The sequence below is a fragment of the Stegodyphus dumicola genome, chromosome X2, assembly GCF_044657685.1.
Source record: "Stegodyphus dumicola isolate Sdum_Otavi_A_Nest chromosome X2, ASM4465768v1".
Classification (NCBI taxonomy): domain Eukaryota; kingdom Metazoa; phylum Arthropoda; class Arachnida; order Araneae; family Eresidae; genus Stegodyphus; species Stegodyphus dumicola.
The window spans coordinates 87,752,979-87,770,028 of NC_140781.1; the positions used below are offsets into that span (position 1 = coordinate 87,752,979).

General features: G+C 34.0%; 1 protein-coding gene across 3 annotated transcripts in view; it reads left to right on the top strand.

Moving 5' to 3' along the window:
* Positions 1 to 739: 739 nt before the first annotated feature.
* The window catches only part of LOC118192615 (putative fatty acyl-CoA reductase CG5065), a 44,004-nt gene continuing 27,693 nt past the window's right edge, over positions 740 to 17,050 (top strand). The window contains exons 1-2 of one of the 3 annotated variants that reach the window (XR_004758791.2): positions 740 to 855; positions 15,287 to 15,320. The gene's annotated coding sequence lies outside the window, so the exon portion shown is untranslated. The remainder of the gene's footprint in view (positions 856 to 15,286; positions 15,321 to 17,050) is intronic. The other 2 variants (XM_035363609.2, XM_085809679.1) reach the window with 2 other exon arrangements.

The window sequence follows — 17,050 nt, forward strand, 5'->3', positions numbered from 1 at the left end:
AGTAAAAATGAAAAGATTAAGCATTTTGACTGCAAATTATATAAAGGAAAGGGGCACTTAATTTTTAATTTCCTGAATTCCAATTTTAGTGAATAGTGCATCAAAACTTCTATGCTATATTTAATTGCTGAGAAGTATAAGCAAAGTACTGGAAGATTAAACATTTTTACCACGAAAGGAAGGAGTAGTTTGATTCTTAAATTTCCTGTATTCTCTTCCTATTGACTTAACTACTTACATTTATACAATATCGAGCGCATGCACTAAATGTGACATTATTTAACAATGACAATAAGCTAGGATCACTTTTATCATTTCATAACTCAGAAGTTATAGTTGAAATTCGTAAAAATAGATAAGAAATTGATCTTTTTCTACCAAACGCGTTAAAAATTGTTATTTTTTTATATATATTTTAAATTCAGAGTTAATAATTGATTTTATCAAAGTGGAAAATCAGAAATCAGTTTTGATAATACCAAATGTACTCAAATTTTCTTAAATCTGTAGACTGGAGCTTTTATTCTTCATGAGTCATGTGAAAGAGAGGTACCGAAGAAAAAAATAAAATTAGACCAAAAGAGAAAGTACTTTTTTCTTCTTCCCTAAGAGTGATCAGAGGATTTGTGATAAAAGGATTGGAGACGCCAGAGGTGCGCGTGGGGCCCAGAAAATGATGGCGGAAGTTTTGTGAAAAGAATAAAAAAAATAGTCATTAAAAAATGCCGGTGGCCTAGTTGCGTAAAGATGCTCGCCAAGGCGGCCGCCAAGAGGAGCATTCCGCCGCCGATATAAGCAATGGCCGTGCTAAGGCTTCGTTTAGTTTGTGCTCAAGTCGGCAAAGGATTCTCACAGGTAGGGAGTGATTTAATACGTGGTTTATAAATTAATGTATCAGTGTATAATTCGTCTGTGTGTATCAAACCTATTTAATAATTCATTCTTGAGATGACTACAGGAATTTGATTAAAAATGCACATTTGTTGTGAGATGTGATTTAATGAATTACTAAACATGTATAGTCTGAGTTTAATTTCAATAAGCATGGATTTGATACAAGACCAATTATTTGCTACTCATAGATAAAGATTAATTAAATAAATTTTTAATATTTCATTTAATATTTAAGTAATATACCGTTACTTTCAAAATATTACGTGTTGTGTAAAAGTGTACTGCATTATTTCAGCAGATAAGATTCTAAACTATTAATGCGTTGAAATGTTTTTGAGATTTATTTATCTATAAATTATTTTCATTTCAATGAAAAGTAATTTATGCAATGTATATGTTTTAAATATTTGCTTTCTCAGAAGCTTGCTTCAAAATTCTCAGTTTTAAAAATCGTCCAATTAAATTAATTGGTGAAATTAAGACAATTTCTAAATCGTTTCACAACTTATTATTAAATATCCCTTATGCAGCAGTTGATATTTTTTGGTGTGTATTTAGTTCACTGCTCTTTATGACATGTCACAAAAAAATTTAGGATGTCTCTAAATTATTACTTCGTAGATAGTTTTAATTGCATTTTAAACGATTTTACATGTTCCGGAAACGTAAACTGGACTTTCTAGAGTATTAGTGTGTAATCTGTTAACGACTAGGAGTGCTACTGCGATGTCAACAAAAATTATTGTAGGAATAGATACATTTTAACTGTAAATTAAAGGAAATCTTTCTTTTGCCTCGGTTCCTAATACATGATGTGAGAAATACCTTGAATTACACTAACTGCTTGAATGCCAGTAATATAGTTATCGAAAATTATAAAAATCGCTTTATTGCATCTTTGATAAGCAGCGTCTTGCTATAATCTGAAACGTAGAGATCTTATAACCTGTGCCTTAACGTTTCGCTAAGTCGCATGGAAGAATAATGAAGTTAGGCTAAGAGTACACAACAGCGATGGGGTAACGTAACGTCAAATGTCTCATTTCGAAAGTGGAAAATCAAATTTGCAAAGGTTTCTAATGCGAGTTTTAAAGGAATGTGAATAATTTCCATGTTTCCTCTAATTGTGATTATCAGTGCAATCATTTTGAATAGTTTCCTTATACGCATTACAGCTGTAAACTAATTAAGTTGCATAATATTTTGTAATGTAGTAACTTTAGAAATCTTGCAAAAGTGTACTTTTTGCGTGTTTGGAAGTTCTGTAAAGTGAAACATGGATGAATTTAATTCTACATATATGCTTCATGAATCGTGTAAGTATACTATATATCTATTTTAAAGTAATCTAAAATAATAGCGAAGACATGAAAGAAATATTGCTAATATTTCGGTTTTACCTTTTGGTAAACCCACGTGTTTGGCGCTGTACGTGCTTTGCTTTATTCATTTCCTCTCAACAACTACCGATAAAAAAGCCTCAGTTTTATTTCTTCTAGAAAATTCTACGATAATCATCTCGTAATCCTGTTGCGTAAGTAATTTGTATCATTAATACTTGTTGACCCTGTACTATAAACTACCAACTCATCCGTAGTCAATAATGGACCTTTTCGAACTTCCTTATGAAAGTAATTTACAAAATTTGTTTGAAGAAATCTGTTGTTAATACGCCAAGATGCTGAATAAAAATGTGTTCTCAAATAGTTATTTTATTTACGTAAAGTAGCTAATTGAAAACGCTCAAGTCTTTAAAGTAAATTTTAGCTATTGATGCAAAGACACATTTATTAATCTAAGTAAGCAAGTTACCAAAGTATTTTGTCATCTTTACCATCATCTGCAAAAATATACATTTAAAAGTTTGCAATAGCAAAATACCAATTCAACAAAAATAAACAGATCGCGATCGATATTATTCAAAAATCCAAACTTGGCCAATACATGAAAGCGTATTTTCTGAACTGAATTTTAATGTGTGAACAATATTAGAAATAAAATATCACGTCTCACTAAAATAGGCTTTATTACTGCTGACTCGAATTTAAGGAAGAGAATTTAATGCAAATAACAGTTCGTGTTGAAGCATATTTCAAGTTCGATAAAAATTTAATAACATGTTGATGACTGTCTAGATAATCCCGTTTTCTTAAAATGCCCATTTGAAAACCATATCGTTCTGTACTTCGAAAGCCTATTAATTTCAACTGGGGTTACGAAACTTTCATGTGTAACTGACTTGCACGGTTTTTGTGGACCCACAAGTTGTACTTTTTACGAAGGTGTTTCAGATATTAATCACTTATTCAGAGAAATCTTTAAAACTTTCCTTTACAGGTAAAATATTTTTATATATGATATTTTCACTAGAAGTGATGAATATTTCCCAGGTAAATGCGGTTCAGGCAAAACGTGATGTGTGGGTCCTAAGGCTCCTTGTCCAGTTAAATGTTAAGATAATTTATAAAACATCTTCCAAGTGAAAACATTCTTTTGGTATTACCGCATGGTATGCTACAGATATATTTTCAGCTTTGTTCTTGAGTATTTAAATATGTTAGTCCTATATTTGAGGTCATCTTGGTTATTACAAACCCTCTGCTGCGCTTTTAAAACACGTTTATAAAATGCAGGATCTCAAGTTTTGAGGTCTTATATTCTGGCCAATATGTGAAATTCTGTACGTGGAATAATTTTTGTTTTTTAAGACTTGCGTATGCTGAAGCCATATTTACTGAAAATTAAGGAAGGTCAAATAAATTGCAGTAAAAATTTAGGCGAATTGCAAATATTGATTTAAGATTTTTAAATTAGTAAAGCGAGGTAAGACGAATTTCTTGTAACTATTATACTAAGACTAAAGTTGGCAAATTTAGTTTTGATATTTATAATAGTTTAAGTTATAGAATTATAGGTGAAAGCAAAATGTTATGAAATATAAGGAATCAAAAAGATACTGAGCGTGAATAATGAACATCTCATGAATATCTCCCGATTCCTGTTCAGATTTACCTGAAACATTCGAATGAAGTAAATTTATTACACGAAATGCTTGAATGCGCTTCGGGGGTTTGGAAAGCTAATACTCTAATTCTTTTCCCTCCTGAACTGAATTCTGTTTCCTGCAGAATGAGTTAATTTTTCATTAGTTTGACTAATGTTCTTTAAGTGACTAAGCTTGCCGATATCTTCCGGTGCCGCATTAGAGTAGAACTTCTTTCTCGATACGGATCGGTACTTGGCTTAAGGCTGTTCTGTTTATCTAAATGAAAAAAACAAAACCCATTTCCAGTCTTCTGAAGCACTTTCACTTCAGAACTTGTTATAGAAGTCTTAAACGAAGGTTTCGTCAAAAATGTTTAGGAAGATCTTCAGTTCCTGTTAGCCTTGTCTACATAAATTTTTGAACAGTTTACGTTCACAGTCTTTCTTGCAAGCTGAAATTAAACTATAACCGTAGTTGTTCATTTTTACCAGTCCCTCAAGCGGCCGAGTGGTAAAGACGCTGAACACTACTAGTTCGGTCCGAGGTTCGAATCAGGCGAACGGGATGGCTGCATGGGCGTTTTCGTGGTTTTCCCAATGTGTAATGTGTATACGAGCCATTTCCCTTAGAAAGTCCTCCACGAAGGCATCCCTCCCTTTAAACAGATAGCCGTCGTGTTCTTTGCCATAAATGAATAATCCAATCCATTTTTACCAAGGATTCACTTTGAAGTTCTTGCTACCTAACATTAAAAAATATTTGATATTCTGCCGGGCTGTATATTTAAGAAAAATTCGTTTCTGAATGGAAAGAGAAGTAAAAAAAAATATATGATAAGTGTTTTGACGATGTGGAAGCTTATCATATCCCCTGATCGTGCAACTTATGCCTAACAATTCGCATTTTCACGGACGAAGTGCAACAGCATTTCCAGCTGTTACGGTAGGGATACTACCAGAGACTTCGAGTATCAAATTTTGCCGAATGAAATTTTTGTCTGGAGAATATCAAGTATTTCAGCAGCTTCATAATATTCAGGAGTATTTGATAGTTAGATTAAGCACTCATAAAGCATACATGAAATTTTCATCGCAATTTAAACTACCTACGTAAAGGCAGGCATGAAATTTTCACGATATCAAGTAATAATAAAGTAACATCATATAATAATCACCATACAGCGCTTTATAAAGCTATATGCATGCAATTAATATAAATATTCGCGTATTTTGGATAAATTATATGGAATGTAAGACTACGATTATTTCGAAAATATTCCTTGGCTCTTTTTTCTCTTGTAAGAAAATCCACGAAGGCATCTCTCCCTTAAGGCAGATAGCCCTCGAGTGCTTTGCCGTTATCTAATAAAACCAAACCAAACCTCTTGTAAGAAAAGTCACCAATGCAATTTACACAAATGTTACTTTGATACATAATATAAAATTATCTCTTTCGGGTGAGATTCTATATTCGCATATTTCTTCTGGAAAAAATAAAATGATCATTACCATTATATGTTTTACTCTGAAATGTTATTATAACAATAAAATCTTAATAAATCTTTATTATATAATAATAAAATATAACATGTTTTCTAATAAAACTGTTAAGCGCTTGATTTGTGGGTAGTTATTATTAGATGACCGGCTTGAATGAAAATGGAATAGCGATATTTTTTAGATTATGTTACTGATTACGGAATGGACTTCATTGCCTCGGTGTTTTCGTCATTTTTTTATGTAGCATAAATATTCCATCATTCTTAAATTTCCAAGAATGGTATACTGCCTGCACAGGCAGTGTTAGAATTCTTCCACGTGAAGCAGCCAGTTAGGGTATTAACCTTCATAAAAGTTAATGAAGTCAACGAGGTTAAGTAATGAAATAATATTAAACGGAAAGAGAATTAAACTTTCAACCGAAAAAGAAGAGTCACTTTTCAACTCCGAAGTTCCACAAACTAATATTTTGCGTAAGAAATAGGCCTATTTCTGATTCAGCTTAGGTTTTCCAATTTCACAAAGATTTTAGACATTTCGCGTGTTTCTTTCCGTTATTTTTTATACTTTGATTGTGAAATAAACACGGAAAAAGCAATAAATTCAATACTCTCCCTATTAACTATTCTTAAGAATGCCGGCGTAAGCAAGGAACAAGATAAAGGGTCAGGGCATTTAGTTGAACAATTCGAAACATTGTTTCTTGGTCAAATTTGAATTTATAATGAAGGTCAATTATTAAGTTCCAGAATTTTGGAGATGACGGTCGAAGCCATGACATTTTCTTGGCGGAAACAAGTATTGAAATTTGTGTTCCTGTTTGAAATTTTAATTTCTTTTATACTTTTTCCTAACATTTTTTTCTCTTTTGGAAAGGCGAAACCAAAGTATGAATGAAAGATAAATATGAATGTAAGGAAATTAATAAATTTATCTGAAATCTTATTAAATAAGTGCTATTTAGTACTTATGTTTTCAATAAGTATAACATTATTTCATTATTGTTTTTAATAAATATAACATTATTTCATTATTGTTTTAATAAGTATAACATTTATTTCATTATTGTTTTTTAATAAGTGTAACATTTATTGCATGAACTTAAATCCCATGTTAACGCATCAAGCTGATAGCAGACTTCAGCTGCTTTGATTGCAAACATTTCCATTGTTCCAGATATGTTTTCCCCCTCCCCCTTTGATCTTTTCCGTTACAGAACAGCATGCGCAAATCAGTTTTCTGTTTCCAAGATACATTCCTTAATTTAATACTTCCAACGCGAAAACATAGTTTTCACATCAATTCATTTCGGTTGTTATTTTTCTACACATAAGAAATATATATCTTAACGTTACTTATTTCAATAACCAAGGAAATAAATTCGCTTTGAAAACGAGAATGTTGTTATAAAATAAGAGTAGCACATTTAAAATAAATGTGGTGAATAATCAACATTGGCTGACATATTTCAACAAAAGATTGTTTGGTGCGTGTTGTAACCGAAAAGACACTCTTCACCACTTATTTATAGAGTGCTAATGGCTGAATGCGGTAACACTACGAAACACATAAAAGTTGTGCCATGAGTTGTATTTTCAGTTCCAGAACTACTTGAGGTTTTTCCCTGTACGTAAGACGAATACAAATTGGTTTCTCTTAAGAAATTTATGGAGGCATCTACTCCAAGGTCAATAATAATCAACCACTTTGTTACCTATAATTTCTCTAGCATTTAGTTTATAATGTTGGAAATATTCTTTCTCACTTATATCTCATTTATTCAAGTAAATTATTATTAAATGCAGTAAGGAGTTTGTATGTACGTAATTAAAAGAAAATTTTGCATTAGTAATAACCTTGTGTAATACTGAAAATTTTGAATTATTAATTTAGATAAATGAAAAGAACGGAATGCTTTATTAGCATTTAAAAGAAAAAGAAATGTTGGTAAACTTCGATTTCTTAAAATCGATTAAAATATTAAATATAAATCGGTACTGCATTCAAGAATACGTACCTATCTAAAGGAAATATGACGTTTACTTTCAGCTGACCGTTTCTTAACTTGGAGAAGCTAAAACCTTTTTAATGTTTCTATTAAACATGTATCAATTTCTAAATTGATGCATATTTTATTCTGGTGAAGACCTATATAGCAAGGATTTTTCATACAATGTTGGAAATATTACGGACACACTGTCTGGGTAATCAGTTAAAATTTATTCACGGCGAAACATGAATTTTATAAAATAACTTTTTATACATCTAGACGGACTTGGATATGGAAAAAATGACTCATTCGTAACGATTTAAAACTCGAAGCTGGATTATCTCCTTTTCAATCACATAATATTTATGGGGTGGTACTCTTCTGTTGTCGGGACCGGATTCAGGAATGTATGTATGAAGGTGTGGTTAATCTGCGGATTATGGTAACTTCGTGATTTTTTGGCGAAAATTTGGCGACCAACCCTGCTACAGCAACCTGCTAGTTTTTTTTTTTTTTTTTGGACGCCATTTTGTTTTCACGAAGTAAAGGCGTGTTTTTTTTTTTACTCAACATTTTTTTCCAACAATCTGCTAGCCGAATTACGCTTATGCTAGAACTTTTATGGAACAAAAATGCTTAATCATGACGAAGATTAAGTGCGAAATTGGGAGAAAGTGCAGAATCGCCCGCTGCTTGCCGCGTTTTTAAGAATTGCACATACACGATGTCTATGTACACGTCGACCTATTTTCACTTAAAAAAACATCCCAGAATTGCACAAAAATGGCATTGTGCACATTCTTGACTTTATCCATGTACACTTCTAAAGTCCTAGCTAGTAACCTTTATTGCTTTACCAAAATGTCGCCAAACTACCTGCTACCATATTCCAAAGATTAGCCGAAGGTGTATATGCATGTATGTGAATGTACATACGTACAGACATGTACACATACATACATTTATATATTTCTGAATCCGTTTCTGATAACAGAATACCCTTTGTGGATATTATTTATTCAAATATGAAAAATTGGGAAAAGTGCTTATATTTTGTACATATTTTGTTCGAGGCACCAGTGTTCTACAAATTGGCTCTATGTTTGAAGCCTCTTGTTTTGTATTAAACTTGTATGTAAGAGGAAGTTGGCTTTCAAGTACCGATGATTTGTTTTCCACCAGAGGTTTTTTACGGTGGTGGAAGAAGGTTTTTGTAGTTTTCCTCTTGTACAAAGCAGATATGGCTAGCTCCCCGAAAAATCCTTCCGTCATTGCTCTCATAGGCAGACAGCCTTATTGTGTTATCACAATCAAATATTTCATTTCAATGAACTGGCCTATGTTAGCGAGCTCCAGTGGTCACACAATGCCTGATTATTACGTCGTTGCCGGTTTCCCAGATTCGCCGAAGATTTTTTTTCAGTATCGGAAATGAATTGATTTTAAAATGCATTGGGCTGGATTAACTGATAATTCCAAAGTATGCGAAGGCTGTCTGCTCATGGGAATAAATGCTTTCGTGGAGGACTTTTTAAACCAATTAGCAGTATTTGATTATAATATGGCAATGCATAAATTTAAAACCAGGTTTAATTATCAGTAGTGTCATCCAATCGGCCATTAGTCTGGGCCCTTTCTAAACCAAAATTTGGCAGTATCTGATCGGGATTAAAGTAAAGGTTTAAATTTGACAACCCAGTACGAGTACCTGCATTTAAAATTAGGCTTTCCGTTTTGTGAGTTACTAATATTGATGACTAAATAAACTGAGTGTTTTACTGCAGTACGAGTGTAATTTTTCAAAACAAAGTTTCTTGCATGACTCAATGTTCTCATGTGAGAAAAGCTCATGGAATTTCCGAGGGACTCATAAACGCACTTGTACGGTTCTCATGTAGTAAGGTTTGGTTTATGTGATTATGGCAAAGCCTCGAGGGTTCTCTGCCTAAGGTAAGGGATGCCTTTGTGGCGCACGTTTAAGGGAAACTGGCTTGTATCTACGTTATACATGAGGAAAACCTCGAAAACGCCCATGAAGCCAGCCCGTTCGCGGAATTCGAAACTCGGACCGAACTACCAGTGTTCAGCGACTCGGCCGCTGGTGGGCCTCAGGTAGTACAGAGAATAAGTTAACAGCTCGTAAATCATCCTCTTCGGTTTAGGAACACGAAATTTCTTTTTGTACTTAACGTTGATTTATACAGATGGCTCCCAGGTGAATGGAACGACAGGCTGTAGCTATACCATCAAACGAAATGGAAGCACCTTAAGGTCTTGCAAAGGCTTTCTGGGCGCAGGCAACTCGGTCTTTCAGGCGGAAGCCGAAGCCATACGCCAGGCAATCCTAGCAGCGAGTCAATTTAGATACTCCCCCGCAGAAATACACACCGACAGCCTGTCAGCAATTCATGCAATTCGGAATCCTTTTCACAGGTCGCCCATCATAGGGCGCATTCAGCAAACCCTGCACCAGTACGAAGGACGCATCCTCATCTTCTGGATTAAAGCACACGCTGGACACCAGGGGAATGAGGAGGCAGATTTACTAGCCAAAGAAGCCGCGAGCAATGTCGATGCGGAACAACTGGCAATAAAATTACCAAAATCCTATGTAAAGAAGGCTGTTCTAAACGCCGCACTCAAGCAATGGCAGGAAGAGTGGAATTCTATTCCGCAAGGAAGAAGGACTTACGAATTCGCTCACAAAGTCAGCCTTGAGAGACAGATATCTCAGCCACACATCACCAGATTTATAACGGGTCATGGTCCATTCCCCGATTATTTTCTAGAGCGAAGAATAACAAACACCAACATCTGTGTGTGTGGCCAGCCAGGTAGCCCGGACCATTATGTCACCTTCTGCCCACTAACACGAGAGTGGCACATGCCGTTTTACAACACAGATCCAGCTTATAAAAGATTCTTCATTCGCCAACCAGCGGTACTTAAAAAACTCAAAAGTATTATGGACAGACTGCAAGCATTAGGCCAGGACTTGTGTGATTCGGCTTAACCACAACCCTATCCTTTATGTAAATGTATATTAATGTATAAGTGTATCATTTCGATTACTGTATGTATAGCCACTTAGGATGATACACGATTACGTGTTACCATTATTCTTCATCTATCGTATAATGTATAAGTGCCATTTTCAGTATTTCATTTCCATTAATGTATAAGTCTTTAAGTGTATCATTTGTACTAATATATATGTATAGCCAAGTAAGGTAATACACGAATATGTGTAACCTTTAATTGTCATCGTTCACACTGATACAATTTTCATTCTCAGTGTATCATTTCTGTCAACGTATAGGTGTGTATGTATCATTTTTATTGATGTGTGTATAGTCCAGTAGAATAATGTATGATTATGTGTTTTCATTTATCGCCATCATTTGTATGTGTTTATGCATATCATTTCTAGTAGTTTATGTAGTCATATAGGATGACACACGATTACGTGTATTCATTAATTGTCATCTTCTGCATTATTGCGCCAGTTGCGTCAGTGTTTCATTTCTTTTAATGTATAAGTGTTTATTGTTTGCCTATCTCATTAACCCCTTAGACCAATATACATATGTATCCAATGTACCTATACCACCAATGTACCTATGTATGAAACTTTTTATTAATTGTATACTGAAGCATATATATGCACACGCCCTTGTTTGGCCACGTCAATACCACATATTCTCCATTAATATATTTCCGATGCAGCCCTTTCAGGAAGTCGCCAGGGTTGTGGTGTTCTAAATAGGTGCGGGTACCGGACGACACCCGATTTGTCCTATTAAGCCGTCCGGGTGTCCGGGCCCTGCATTCACCTGTCACCTGTACTTAACGTTTTCCATTTATAGCTTATTTTTCTTATCTTTTGAATGACGTGTTGTGTATCTAATTACTTTAATCGTTTTCACGAAAAAACAAATATCCTGTTTTACCTTAAATTACTAATAAATTCTGCAAATTATTGGTCATCCAAAAGAAAAAGAGGCTACTAGTTTTATTTCCTGAAATTTTGATCATGGACCATTTCTTAAAAAAAGATTAATTTTCTGAAAACTTTATTGACATTGTGGATGGCAGCGTTCTTACTCTAAATAGAAAAATCTGCTTATACGGCTTCCTATAGCAAAAAGACCCCAATTAATAAAATGATTATTATCTTTCTACCAGTAAAAAACGAAAGGTTTATTTACTTTATGGGCAAAGTTCTTGGATTGTTTCAATTATGGCAAAGCACACCAAGGCATTTTGCCTAAGGGTAGAGCACTTAGCAGAGGTTATTTTTAAGGAAAACTGGCTCATATTCACATTATACATGAGGGAAATGGCAAAAATACCATGCAGCCAGTCAGTTCATGGGGATCTGAACATGGGTCGAACTGTCTGTGTTTAGCGATCTCATGCTCTCGGCCATTAATATGCCGCAAAATTAGCAGAGGTAACAGAGAATGAAATAAATGGCTTTATTTTAACGCCTGTTTGTGTGAGATCACTTTTAGGAAAACTGTATTAAATTATGAAATCTATTCGTTTTTACCTTTAACCGTCTTTCGTATTGAATAAAATAGTACTTGGTATTAATTTTTAGCAATTACAAATACCTCAACGAGTTTTGAAGGTAAAGATGCAAAAATTTTTGTAAAGCAGCATGAATATTTTAACTGAGCATTTTGTGCTATTTCCTTTGCATCAAAAGTTAAATTTAATTAGTTTTCCTACTCACTGATGGAATTCTACCTCATTTTGAAAACTTCATAATTCGGAAGTGTAAATATAAAGTCAGTATTCAAGAAAATAGGACTGATGAGCGTTTTCAAATACCTTATATATTTGAGAAATGCTGTCAAGCAATATACATTTATTTGTAAACTCGTGACACCCAACATTTCCTATTATACGTAAATGTTTTCCTTGTGCCAGTCAAGATACAGTGTTTTATTACAAGTTGTATTGTTTCAATTCAGCTGAAGGGATGCCTTTGTAGAAGACTTTTCTGAAGGAAACTGGGTCCTTACCCATGCAAGAAACTGCAAAATCCCCATTCGAATGAGTTAGAAGCCACTGCTTTGCGGTTTTTCCCTATTCAGTCATTAGTGGCTGATGCTACAAATGATTTAAAGCCGCATCTGTATAGGTTTTATGCAACCTTCAATGAAATTCATTTAGGCCTTTATTCTTGCTCCGGATTTTCCTAAATTTTATAAATTTTCAATACATCATTAAACACAAACACAGGCCGCGGTTTTTACTAAAATGATCTGATATTTCAAAGCTTTATTTTGCTTAATTATTTCGAAAGTGGGACTATCTGCTTTAATTGAACTGTAAATAACTTATGGGAAAAAGTATCGAATTCTGTATCGCTGCATTAATATGGGTGGGATTATATTCTAATATTGGCCGACCACTGTCCGAGTGGTAAAATCATTAACACTGGTTATTCGACCCAGATTCAAATATCGGCGATAGGCTATGGCTGCATGGGAGGCGGGTATAACGGGAATATCGGCCAATTTCCCTTAAACGTTCGAATCCTAACGAACGGTTTGGTTGCTTGGGCGTTTTCGTGATTCCTCATGTGTAACGTGAATACGAGTCAGTTTGCCTTAGAATGTCTTCTACGAACGCATCCCTCCCCTTAATCAGATAGCCCTCGAGTGCTTTGCTATAATCTAAATAATTCTCTTTATATTCCAATAATTTTAGTTAGTGTTTGAAAACAGTTCGAGAAATAGATGGCTTATAATGATCAGTAGTCTAAAGTATTGCGTTAATAATATTTTTAGTATATTAACAGAAACTTGAAAATCAGAATCTTATGTTTTTAAGCTGAAGTAAAATTTACAGCTAATATTTTTAAACATCTTACACTTAATACAGCAATGCTGTTTCATTTAACTGCAATTACTTTAAGAAAGGCTGTGGAACTTGGCAGAAGGATATGTTTGTCTTAAAAGTTTTGCTAAATTAGAAGCTCACCCTTTATAGTTTTTGGTTTCGCTACATCAACGTAGAAGTACAACCTCTTAAATATGAACTGGTCCATTTCAACACAGAATGTACTTGAATGATACAGTGAGTGTAGAAAGTATTCGTATAGTAAGTGCTCTGATATAAAAATGCCTCGTTGATAAAAACTATAAATTCCAAAGCAGTAATTAAATATGTATAATGAAATATATTTCCATGTGAAGTTTGCATGAAATAAATGCATGCATAAATAAACAAAAATAATCCATGATCTTTTGGTGTAAAAAGTATTTGTAGCTTATACATAATGTTGAATATTTTCATAAATATATTTAAATTAATACCTTATAGCATATCTTTTAGAGCAGCAGTTTTCAACCTTTTGACTAACGCGTATCATATAAACTAAAATTGGAAACCTTTAGTACCACCACTACAAAGTACTACTACCACGACCACTCTTGAACAAAACTCAGATCGCATAAATTTACGAGTGTTGGAGAAAACACTCAATCAGGATGTTGGGGGTTTAATTTTTGAATTTATTAGTTAAAAATACTTTGCTTCTTTGCGTACCGCCTGTTTTTGTCTTGCGTACCACCGGTTGAGAACCCCAGCTTTAGTGTGATTAACGGTTTCGAGTCTCTTTGGCAATGATTCAATCAAATTTGCTGTTTCTGTGTTAGATATGGACTCTTCATTCTTGTTTAAGAGCAGTTACTAAGTCATTTTTTTGTTCGAAATGTGCCTGGATCTTACATTTTTATGAAGTTTTTTATAAATTCTAAATGGGCTTGAGGTCGGTAGACTGAGGATGAAATTTCATAAACTTTGCGATTTTATGTAATATCCAGAGCCGTGTATTTAGGGCTGTGTGCTTGGGCTCATTATCATGCATAAAAACATATTCACTATCCAAACCCATTTTTGCTTGGGAATTGCTTAGCTTTTAAATAAAAGCTAATTCAATATCTTTCCTGTATGTTTTTTGCACTCGTATTTGGTAAACGTTTTTTATTAGTTATTTCCTTTTGAAGAAGTTTCGATAGAATTAGCAAGCCAAAACAATAGTTTCTTTCGCGGAACCACGCTTGTTTAGAAGGAATTGAACTATATTTAAAGCATCCAACAAAGTTGAAAAATTAAGTTATACCATATTTTCCAGAAGCACTTTGCGATGCAAGTTTTAACTATCTTCCTTGTTTCATTTATTGACTGTATTTTTAACTCTTATTGAAACAAAGATGTTCCTAATATATTCTTGTTGGACTGCACTATGAATGCTAATAATAATCGTATTTTTAAGTATAATTGTTGTTTGTCACTCTGCATCTAAATATGTTTAACATACACTACATGTCTGCATATTATACAGAATATTACCACAAAATTGTTCATAAGAGTATACTTTCAATAAAAATACTTTCAATAAAAATACTTTTAGAATTAAGTTCCAATTTGACCAATAAAATTATTGCGTAGTATTCAACGAAATTTGCACTTTACTTTTTTCGACTTTCGAGGTCTGAAGAATGTATTCAAATTGGGGTCAATGTCAGTATCAGTGTTGAGCTCCAAGATTGTTCTAGATCTTTAAGGCCGGCTGTTTGGACCCTGACCTGCATGATACGGACAAGGTAGTCCATCTTATCATTAATTCCTGATACTTGACCCTCAAAGCCAAATGATGTTTGTTATAATAAGCTTAAGTAATTGCCAAGCTTTTAGCCTTCCATTACGCTGTTTATTTCTGGGAGTTACATTTTGGAAATTTAGTAATACCGCGAAATTTACATTTAGTCCTTGAAATGGAGTGTCGTGAAACTTTGAAACATTCATATAACTCATATTACGTGTTATAAGATTTTTTTCTGAAGTTTGATTTTTCTTATTAACTTTTTCAAAAATATTGAAGATTTACTTTTCTTTCAGGTGAAATTCATAATAGGGTGGTCTTGGATCTATGGTAAGTTCACTACGAAAAGCGTTTCTGTAGGTAAATTTAGAGTGTTAAATGAATTTGTATGCTGACTTGTTATTTTAAAAGCGGAACAAACAATATCGTTGAAATCTGAAAAATTCTATCCTAAAACTGATATTCGAAGTGAGTTTGGTTTGGTTTTTATTTCATTACGGCAAAAAATTCTAGGCTAGTTGCCTGAGGGGAGGGATGCCTTCATGGAAGACATTCTAATGGAGATTGGCTCATATAATACGTGAAACATGGGGGGGGGGGGACCCGAAAACACCCATGCAGCCAGCCCGCTCGCCAGGATTCAAACCCCGGACCGAACTATCAATGTTCAACGATTCTACCGCTCGGCCGTTGGTGGGCCTATACTCGAAGTGAGAACTGCATGTTTTTACCTTGGTTTGTAAATTATGCAGACGGAAATTTAGTAATCTTGCACGAACGTTCATAAATTGCGGATGAGCTCATTACGAACGCTCACTAAGACGCTAAATACGGGTAATTTATCTTGGGTGTTTTTGTTGCTTAACTCGTGTGTAACTGGGAAAAGTTTATTTAGAAAGGACCCTATAACGGCATCCGTCCTTTTAAGAAGGTAGATCTGAATTTTCCCCTTTAATGATTAAGCAAGCATAATTTTACGATATTTCCTTGTTCCATAAGTATAATTTACTTTAACATAGAATCTCTGAAAGCCCTAATATTGCAATCCTCTTGAATAATCTGCACAACAGTAGCTGAATACTGGCGGCCTGGGTACAGATCCCGGCGTATAGGCTGGCTGTATGGAAATTTCTTTGGGTTTTTTTTTTTTTTTTTTTTTTCAAAGTCTAAGTAAGAGTCCGTTCCCTTATGAAGTTTTCCCGGAAGGTATCCTTCCGTTTAGTCGGGAAGCCTTCGAGTACTTTGCTGTAATCTAATAATCTAAATAATCCTAATTCTACTAGAGTAGTAGAGATACTACTAGAGTTCAATAAATTTCTTAATTTCAGATAGCTTTCATAATTTTTAATAACAATTTCTAAATGTTAAAGATAGGTTGATGGTTTTTTTTTTTTTTTTTTTTTTTTTTTACACTGAAATTTAAAATGCATTGGCAGGGGTTGACCGTTTACATTCTTCTTTCTTCTGATATGGAACTGAAACACATTCTTTAATTTTTATTCCCAAGTATGAGTTCTCTATGACAGAGGAAATTGTTAGGTTTCTTCTTTTGATTGTCGTTTCGCCTTTGGAATAAGTTGTTTTCATGAGTGTTTACTTGGTCTTCCGAATGACTGATTTATTTTATTAAATAGAAAGCAGACTTGTGCTGCTACCTAAGAGTGGGAATACTTCATGGAGAACTTTCTAAGGAAAACCGGTTCAAATTCATATTTTTCACGAGGAAAAAAATGGAAACGCTCTATAGAGAGCTTGTTCGTCAGGATTCTTTCCAATGGGCAATGCAAATGATTAGAATATCTTCAAAGTAGGCACTCCCTCTGAGGAAGACAGCTGTCGAATATTTTACTACTGTTAACCAGATAAGCAGTATTGTGATTTAAATATGATCTACTTGGAAAGTTGTCGAGGGCTATGCCAAGTTCTTGCTTGTGCTTCACTATGTGAAAATATTTAATAACGGGTTCTTTCCGAGGTTCCAGTGATTGACTTCAAAGGGGAAAGGGCTTAAATGCAAAAAAATCATTATACAGAAACTTTTGATTCCTATCTTACTAGAA